Here is a 10,419-nt window from a genome sequence, read left to right as displayed (position 1 = left end):
TGAACTAGAAGTAAATGTTTTATATGATATTACTGGATGTGAGTATTTGAAAACTAAATATGTAGAAAAAAATTGTATGGAACTCAATAATGAGTTTAAAATTATGTTGCCAAACAAAATTTATAAACTAATTAGTGGTTCAAAATGTAATTATTTTGAAAATAGGAATATTCAACTAAGTTATAAAGGCATAAAGAAACAGGATAAACAAAATGAATTTCATCATATCCCATTTTAAGTTTAAGACTTTGAAGTTTTTGTTTATATTCTTTAATTTTTATCCTGGATTATTAAATGGTACAGTTTTAAGGGAATAAATGAGTGAGCGAAATGATAAAATCATTATTTATTTGACTGAGTTTTGTATTTTCTTATCCACATATTCAGGAAAAAAAGAGGTGAAAATGAGGAGATGATTCAAAACTTTTATAAGTAGATTTTATATTTAAATTTTTACTATTTATCTTGAAAATCTTGGGACATATTTTGGAATCTATGACATACATTTGTAGGAAAATGACAATGTGAAGATTTGAAATTAACAGAGAAATGTCAAAAAATAGTAAGGGTTGATTGAAAAAGTGATGAAAAGGTTAAAAACCGAGAAAATGGTCGAAATTTTTGAAAAACGTCCATTCCTCCATGTGTGTGTCTTTCACTTTGTTTTCTTATAAAATTTGACTTTTTAATAAAAGTCATGTTCTCTTATTCTTTTGATGAATTTTAGATCTTTTTCGAGAAAATTTCTGCTTATTTTAGCTACTTGTGCATTTTCAGCCAAAGTGGTCTAGCAACCCTGTATGATTCTACTGCTGATGATAGTCGCAACAATATGGTAACCGAATCAGTCCTTGGAACAGATATTCATGAAAATGTATAACAGATCTGGTGTCTTTGTTTGCACTGCAAAATCGTGAAATACTAGAACAGAGCGTTATCATCGCCACACTGTCTCGCAATCCTGCAACGAAATTAGATGCAACCACAGTGGAAATATTTGGAACAAATGGCTGAATAAAGTCAGGTGTTTCAGTTGAAAAGATCTTTATTTTTTATGTTTTAAAATGAAATATGAAACTTGTAATATTGTCTCAGATCGATATTTTGGTCATGAAGTGCCACATGGTAATGAGTTAGAAATGTAGGGCTTGCGCCTTATCCCTCCTAACGATATTTCTGTTGGTATGTAAAATAGTAGTCACATATGCTTCCATTTAATCAACACCTTTGCCATGTTCCACAGATTCTGATTTCTCACCTGATAAATAAAACTCTGAAATGGGCAGATTTGCAATCTACCATTATGTGGAATTTGCACGAACCTGTCACTACTTTGTTCTGATTGATACAAAAGCAAGCAGACATAGTATTCACGTCTGATAGCTGGTGTGCACATGTTTGGAGTTGGTTGGTTTACATTGTTGACAATATTGTGTGAGTTGCATGGGCTGACTGAGCCAGTGCATTTCTAGGTGTTGGTTGTAACTATATTTAATGTCAGAGAATGATGTTTATTTAATTCTTGGACACTGCTTTTCTTTTTGCTTGAGTGTATATAAATCTACATCATTACTCTGCAGTCCACACGTTAGTGGTTTGCAGAGGGCTTAGAGGCTATTTTTCTACATTTCCACTCTCGAATAGTAAATGGGGAAAAAAGAACAACTAAATATTTCCGTGCGAGCTTTTATTTCTTTTCTTTTGTTACAGTGGTCAATTCTCCCTACATAGATGGTAGTGAACAAAAATTTTCGATTTGGAGGGCAACGTTTGTGACTGAAATTTTGTGAAAAGCTCTCATAGCGCCAAAAAACGCCTTTGTTTTAATGATCTTCATTCCGGTTCACGTATCTCCGTGACACCCTCTCCCCAGTTTCGCCATAATACGAAAGGAGATAACCTTCTTTGAACTTTTTCGATGTTCTGCCAATAAAACACAGTCTTGGTCCGCCTTCACCAAAACATTTTCTTTATGGTTTCTCCAATTTAGTTTGTTCATAACTGTAATCCCCAGGTACGGCTCTTTTTGCCAAGAGACCATGAATCCAATCTCACAACTAAGACAGCTTGTGAGAACTGGTGCCAAAAGCCCTCTGGAAATCTAGAAATATGGAATCTACTTCAGATCCTCTGTCGATAGCACTCGTTGTTTCGTGTGAATAAAGGGCCAGTTGTGTTTCACAAGAATGATATTTCCTGAATCTGTGCTGACTATGTGTCAACATATCATTCTCTTTGAGGTACTTCATACTATTTGGACACAGCATATGTTCCAAAATCTTACCGCAAATTAGTGTCAGCGATATGAGTCTATAATTCATCAGATTACTTGAGTAAAGCTACAGGGCTAGTATATAAATACAGCTTTATTGGTTCTGGGTTGGACAGTAAATGCCGGCCGGGGTGGCCGAGCGGTTCTAGGCGCTACAGCCTGGAACCGCGCGACCGCAACCGTCGCAGGTTCGAATCCTGCCTCGGGCATGGGTGTGTGTGATGTCCTTAGGTTAGTTAGGTTTAAGTAGTTCTAAGTTCTAGGGGACTGATGACTTCAGAAGTTAGGTTCCATAGTGCTCAGAGCCATTTGAACCATTTGGACAGTAAATTTCATGTTGGTGATATTTGTATTATGGCCATAAGGCCATAGTGCAAGGCACAGTTCGCTGCCTAACCTTTGTCTTCCACCGCTGATGACATCATCATCGGCTTTAACGACTAGAAAGCTGTTACACACAGACACACACAAACAGGCTCAGGAAGCCGATTTGTTCACATATATCCACGCAACGGTCAGTTTGTAACATTAGCAGACTGCTGTATAAGACCACAGAACTTGTTGTGGGGAAGAGTTAGCGCTGTTTCATTTAGAACTAAAGCCTACAACTTGTCTAATTTCAGTGCTCCCTCATTTCTTTTGAGATTCTTTTTGTGCTTTTGTATAAAGTGCGATGAGAAAGTTTCTATTCGAAGGGTGTACAGCCCAGAATCGGCATCGCAAGCAGGGAAAATCGCTGAGAGCAACGAGTCAATCATACCACCGATGCACCAGGTTAAAGATACCTGTTTGGTAAAACGAAATGAGCGTTTGGCGTCATTGGCCACGAGGCCCCTTGCGGGGCAGGTCCGGCCGCCTTGGTGCAGGTCTTATTAGATTCGATGCCACATTGGGCGACCTGCATGCCGGATGAGGATGAAATGATAATGAAGACAACATAACACTCAGTCACTGAGCGGAGAAAATCTCCGACCCAGCCGGGAATCGAACTCGGGCCCGTAGGGCGGCAATCCGTCACGCAGATCACTTTCTTTTTTTTTTTTTTTTTTTTTTTTTTTTGTCGTGTCGTGGAGTTTGCGAATTTCAGGAGGAGCACTGCGTCTGCATTAAATATCTCGTGGAACTCAAGAAAACATTATATATACTAAGATGGTATTTGTATGTCCGAAAGAACAGATACCATCGGCGACCATGCAACTCGTTAGATTGAAATTACAATGAAATGAACACCCATATCCGCCTACAAGCGTTGACATACGTCAGCGGGGACAGATGAAAATGTGTGCCCCGCCCGGGACGCTCAGCTATCGGGGCGGACACCTGTTTTTGTAACACAGCTGCTGCTTGAAGAAGTCCATAACTTCCTACTGCACATCCTCGACCGACAGGAATCATCGCCCTTGAAAGACCGTGTTTAAGGGATTGAAGGTGTGATAATCTCATGGGGAGAGATCAAGACTATAGGGCGGGTGCTTAAGTGTCTCCCACTTGAGATGGCGTAACTTCAGCTTTACGTCCTGGATTGACGGACGTCGTGTGTAGAATTGCAACCATATTGGAACTTTGTACACCATTCCTCAATGGTCGTTTTAGACAGTCATGCTGCCAATACACATTCTTCATTCTCCAATGGATATCTAACTGTGTTTGTCCTTCGGCAGCCAAGGAGAGAATAACAGCACGTTGGTCCTGTTTCGACGCATTTGGTAACAATGTCACCATAGTTCCCGTTTCCGCATTTACCGACACTCGTCGAAACACACGATTGCCACACTAATCCTTTGCCTTCATGTCAAGTGTGCTGAGGGGACAAAATTCACAGGACACATCCTGATAACGTATCGGACCTCCATTTGACAGCAGAGTGCAGCGACTCAGTGTGGCATGGAATCAACATATCGTTGGAAGTCCCTCGCACAAAAAATTGAGCCATGTTGCTGTATAGACATCTATAATTGCGAAAAGTGTTGCCAGCGCAGGATTTTGTGCACGAACTGAACGTTACGATTATGGCCCACAGATGTTCGATGGGCATGATGTTGGGCGATCTAGGCAGCCAAATCGTTGTTATGAATTACGCAGAATGTTCTTCAGACCAATCACGAAACATTTGTGGACCGGTGACATGGCGCATTGTCATCCATAAAAATTCCAACTTTGTTTGGCAAGATGAAGTCCATGAATGATTGCAAATGGGCTCCAAGAAGCTAAACATAACCATTTACAGTTAATGAACGGTTCTTTCCATGTAAACACAGCCCACACCATGATGGAGCCAGGACCAGCTTGGACAGTACCTTATTGACAACTTGGGTCCATAGCCTCGTTAGGTCAGCGCCACACTCGAACCTTACTATCAGCTCCTACCAACTGAAATTGGTGCTCATCTGACCGGGCCGCGGTTTTCCAGTCGTCTACGGTCTAACTGATATGGTCACGATCCCGGAGACATGTTGCAGGCGATGTCGTGGTGTTAGCCAAGGCCCTCGCTTCGGTCGTCTGCTGCCATATCTCATTAACACAAAATTTCTCCGCACTGTCCTAACGCATACGTTCGTCGTATGTCCCACGTTGTATTGCGCAGCCATTTCACGCAGTTGTGCTTTTCTGTTACCACTGACAACTATGCGCAAATGCTGCTACTCTTGGTCGTTAAGTGAAGGTCGTCTGCCACTGCGTTCTCCATGGTGAGAGGTAACTTTTGAAATTTGGTATTCTCGGCACACTCTTGGCAATGTGGATCTTGGAATACTGAATTCCCTAACTATTTTCAGCCAACGGCCTTCCCGCAGTGGTAACATCAGTTCCCGTGAGATCACCGGACTTACGCGCTGTCGGGCTGGGTGATCATCTGGTCTGCCGAGCGCTGTTGGCAAGCATAGTGCACTCAGCCCTAGTGAGGCAAACTGAGGAGCTACTTGAGTAAGAAGTAGCGGCTCCGGTCTCGGAAAATGACATACGGCCGGGAGAGCGGTGCGCTGACCGCATACCCCTCCACATCCGTGTCCATTGACACCTATGGGCTGAAGATGACACGGCGGTCGGTCGATACCGTTGGGCCTTTATGGCCTGTTTGGGAGGAGTTTTTTAGTTTAACTATTTCCGAGATCGAATGTCCCATGTGTCTAGCTCCAACTACCACTCCGCATTCAAAGTCTGTTAATTCTCGTTTTGCGGACATAAACACGTTGGAAAACTTTACACATGAATCACCTGAGGACAAATGATAGCTGCTTCAATGCACCGCTCTCTTATACCTTGTGTAAGCGATATTACTGGCATCTGCATACGTGAATATCGCTATCCCATGACTTTTGTCACTTCAGTGTATACACTGTAGCAACGTCATCAAACAGAAACTTTTTCTCGCCTCTTATATTTCTATGGCCTCTCTATAGACTATAGCGTAGTAATTATTAGATAAGTCTAAAGACACGGTGTCAGAGAAACGAATTTGGTGGTTTCCCGGTCCTAGTGCGTGATCAGCTACAGCTAATTTATCCGTTATGCCAAAACAATTTCAACAGGAAAGGAGGAGGACTGAAATTATACAAGTTGCGAGCCATAGTGCCAAGTAAAACAAACAGTGCCAAGTCTTTCCCACAACAAGCCCCATAGCGTACATTGGCACGTCTCTATGATTTTCAGTCTGATGACATCAGAAACCTGTTGCATGGACACGCGTGAACTGTTCGGCTTGCTGAGCTCGTCTGAATTTTTAACAGCTTTCTGAGTCGTCAGAGCCTCTCATGATGTCTGCAGCATTGGAAGAGGAAACGTTAGGCAGAGAACTATGCCTAATGCGTATAACACTGGATGGTTACAACTACAGTGCAGCTAGTCACGGGGGTCCAGTGTGGGCTATAAATATCGTATGACAGCGAAACTTGGTAAATACTTTAATGCATTAATGTCGAATCAATTTAAGCTTGCAAAAAAAAAAAAAAAAAAAGAAAGAAAAGGTCCAATTGTGGTCTCCAGGTATAAATCTGGAGCTGTATAGCATCTTGTCCATGTATCTTCTGCTTATTTTGAACAAATTGTCTAAGCAGCAGTTAATAATGAAATCACCATTATGTCATTCTCACTTGTTTGACCCATTCTGCCCATGTACCATTCCTCATCCATTGCATATGGAACATTTCTGTGCGTATTTCTTGCAGTCACGGCGCCAGATTTGCACCTCGCGGCAAAAACTGGAACTAATTTTTTTTTCGCTTTAATGCATTAGAATATCTATGAAGTTTGCCGATTTTCGGCACGCTTGTGTTCCGGCTGCGAGTGTTATGGTTGATATTGGCCTCCCCAGAGAAACTGGGGCGCCGAGTGGGCGCCGAGTGTCCTTCTGGCGACAAGGAGAGTAGGGTTGGAGCGTACCGAGCGAGAAGGATAGATCGGCAGAGTGTTGGGGTCCGGATGGTCCGAAGTGTGAATTAATAATTCTGGCACTCTGTCGAAATGAACTGGTGGTGAAACCGAGACGCTTGGGAATTCAACGCTGCTGTGGAACGATAAGCCGTGAGCTCTGCAATTGTATGGACGGAATTTACGGCGAGCTGTGGCCGATGTCGTTTGTGAGTGTTTTGCCACGGCAGGTAAACAAGCCAGCTTGGGCCCATCCTGAACACGCTGTGCTGTAGCATGTTGGCCCACAGTACGGATGTCATGATATTGAAGAAGAAAGCAGTGGAATACGGTACGTGCCGGCCGGTGTGGCCAAGCGGTTCTAGGTGCTTTGGTGTGGATCCGCGCGACTGCTACGGTCGCAGGTTAGAACCCTGCCTCGGGCATGGATGTGTGTGATGTCCTTAGGTTGGTTAGGTTTAAGTAGTTCTAAGTTCTAGGGGACTGATGACCTCAGATGTTAAGTCCCATTTTCTCTGCCTCGTGATGACTGGGTGTTGTGTGCCGTCCTTAGGTTAGTTAGGTTTAAGTAGTTCTAAGTTCTAGGGGACTTATGACCATAGATGTTGAGTCCCATAGTGCTCAGAGCCATTTGAACCATTTTGTTAAGTCCCATAGTGCTCAGAACCATTTGAATACGGTACGTGTATTAACCTTCAGTGTCTTCTGCGATGTTAGATAACTTAACTGTGTGGAGATTGAGCAGTAACTGTCACTTTTCAACGAAATTGACGATTGTGTAAAAGTGTGGCCAATGCCGGATGGGCGTTGTCATAAAGTTATTATATTTCTTACTTGTGAACATAATTTTCTGTTACTCATTGCACAGATTTGAATGGAATTTGACAGATATGCTAACTGTGAGTTTTGCATATGTTTTTATAACTGTGTGTTAAATGAAAGTAAATTTTGAAGTTTGTAAGGTACGTTCCTACCACTACGAGTCTGTAAGTTTTTATTTGGAAGTGATGTTGTTTGCTACTGTTATTGGTTGAGAATTTATTACGTGATTAACAGTTATTTTACTTGCCTTTCTATGATGTGTTTTAAGACTTGTTTGCTAGTGAACTATTATTAATAAATTACGTAAATCAGTAATGTTGTGTAAGTAGTTATTGAAGGCACTCATATCCATTAGCCAATCGACCATGGCCAGTTGGGAACGGGCATTGATGTAACATTAGGGGGCTAGAGGCTATTTGTTTAGTTGTGGCAACGCTAATACTGTTGTTTGTTGCTCTTATTGAAGTGTCTAGTCACCCCCAAATTAAAATTAGTTCCGCACAACCATAATTACAGCCCACACTGGAGCACTGTGGCCGGCTGCAGTAGCCGTGCGGCTCTAGGCGCTGCAGTCTGGAACCGCGAGACCGCTACGGTCGCAGGTTCGAATCCTGCCTCGGGGATGGATGTGTGTGATGTCCTTAGGTTAGTTAGGTTTAACTAGTTCTAAGTTCTAGGGGACTAATGACCTCAGAAGTTGAGTCCCATAGTGCTCAGAACCATTTTTTTTTTTGAGCACTGTGATTAGCTGCACTTTAATTACAGTCACCCGGTGCAAATATCGGCTGTATCGCAAACACCTGCTGTGACAGCCTGCACTCTATGTGTATATTTAATTTAGTATATTTAATTTAGTTAATTTCGCACAACCATAATTACAACCCACACTGGAGCACTGTGATTAACTGCACTCTAATTACAGTCACCCGGTACAAATATCGGCTGTATCGCAAACACCTGCTGTGACAGCCTGCACTCTATGTGTATATATTATATTTGGTTTTTTTACGTCACAATCCCATCACTCTCGAATAAACTTTGAGGTCATTCAGCGTAACATAACGGTATTAGGTCAGCACCGTCCCGCTGTGTCTGACAGCGGATTGGGCGCCAGCGTCGCCTGCGGCTGTGGCGCAGCGGACCACTAGGGCGGGGCAGGGGCGGGGGCGGCGGCGGCGGCGGCGGCGGCGGCGGCGGCGGCAGCGCGGCCGAGGCCTGCGTGTCAAGGCCTGGCCGTGGCCCCTGGCCGGCTGCAGACCACGTTTCCCCCAGCTGCGGGCATTCCGCCGCACGCGCCCATTATAGCCGGGGCTGGCCTTCAGCGCTGCCCACTGCGTCACTCCGTCTTTGTGTGAGCTGCGGGTACGCCGAGCCATCTCGTGTACTTTATTTTTCTGGGCACTGGGAGCTGAGTCAATGAGACACGGCAAACACATCAGTTCATCTCCAGAACGGTAAAGCAAGACAAGCAGCCACTATATAATCTGCGGCTCTCTTTTAATCATCAGATACCTCTGATCCCTCGAACAAAAATTATGTGACGTCCATCATGAGTCCCGAAACAATCGATCATTCGGAACATAACTCACGCTTTTTCCACATGTCATCCTTAAAGCAATGAAACGAGCCAGTCACGTATTTATTGATTCAAAAATGGTTCAAATGCATCTGAGCACTATGGGACTCAACATCTCAGGTCATCAGTCCTCTAGAACTTAGAACTACCTAAACCTAACAAACCTAAGGACATCACACACATCCATGCGTGAGGCAGGATTCGAACCTGCGACCGTAACAGTCGCGCGGTTCCAGACTGAAGCGCCTAGAACCGCTCAGCCACCACGACCGACTTTAATTGATTCCGCAAAGTATTTAGCTCAATAGCAAAGCAACGTTTATTAATGAAAGTACGATGATACGGGGTGGTAAACAACACCTGTGGCTGGATTAAGGATTTCTTGGGAAGCGGGGTGCAGCATGTTACCGAAGGTGGACAAGAGTATGGAAACACCACAAACATAACACATTACCATGCGTAAGGCGGTGTAGGGAAACCGTTGTCGTTCGAAATAGATTCCAGTCCTCTCTGAATGAATAAATAAATACAGGTCCTTTACAGATTTCAAGGAACTCTTGTACTATTCTTCCTGCACAACAGAGCAAGTTCAAATAACAATGATGGAGGTGGATAGCTATCACACAACCTTCGCTCCAAAGTACACCACAAAGGCTCAATAATGTTGAGACTGTGGTGACTAGGGGAGGTGCGACAACTCATCCTCGTCCTCACAAAGCCAGTTCTGGACTATGCGAACTGTGTGAACAGATGCCCTTTCGCCTTCGAACACAGCTTCATCTTTGGGTAACAAATATTGTACCACAGGACGGACCTAATGAACCGAAATTGTCACATAATCCTTGACTGGAATAGGACCTTGCAGAGTACCCGTGAGTTCCATGGAATACCACGTTATGGCTGACTAAATCAACACTGAAGGCGCGCAATGATTCACTCTAGGGACATAAATTCGTCCAGAAGTTGGAAGCAGTGTGCAGCAAGATTAATCGGACAAAATCATTTCCTTCCATTGCTCCACATTCTAGGTTTTATGGCTTCAACCCCAAGTTTCCCTGATGCTCGCATCTGCGTAGCTTGTAAGTGCTTTTGGAATTCCAGCTCGTTCTGCAATCCCCTACTACTGGAGCGCCCTTCGTGTTGCTTTGTTGTTGACAGGGCTCCCGGGTGCGACATTCAGTTGTATATCACAATATTTTCAGAGAAAAGCCAGTCAGAGGAAAAATTATTATTAATAAAAATCACAGAGGAAGCTGTTGGAGATTGGTTATAACTAACCTTTCGCTATTTGAAATGGCCCCCACGAAGAAAGATTGATCAGAGGACACTGAAACTTGGTGGAAACATACGGAAGGACATACGGAAGAAAATTAACGAATAAACC

This window comes from Schistocerca americana, chromosome 2, assembly GCF_021461395.2.
Source record: "Schistocerca americana isolate TAMUIC-IGC-003095 chromosome 2, iqSchAmer2.1, whole genome shotgun sequence".
In the NCBI taxonomy this organism is placed as follows: Eukaryota; Metazoa; Arthropoda; class Insecta; order Orthoptera; family Acrididae; genus Schistocerca; species Schistocerca americana.
Note: the sequence above shows the minus strand (reverse complement) of the source record.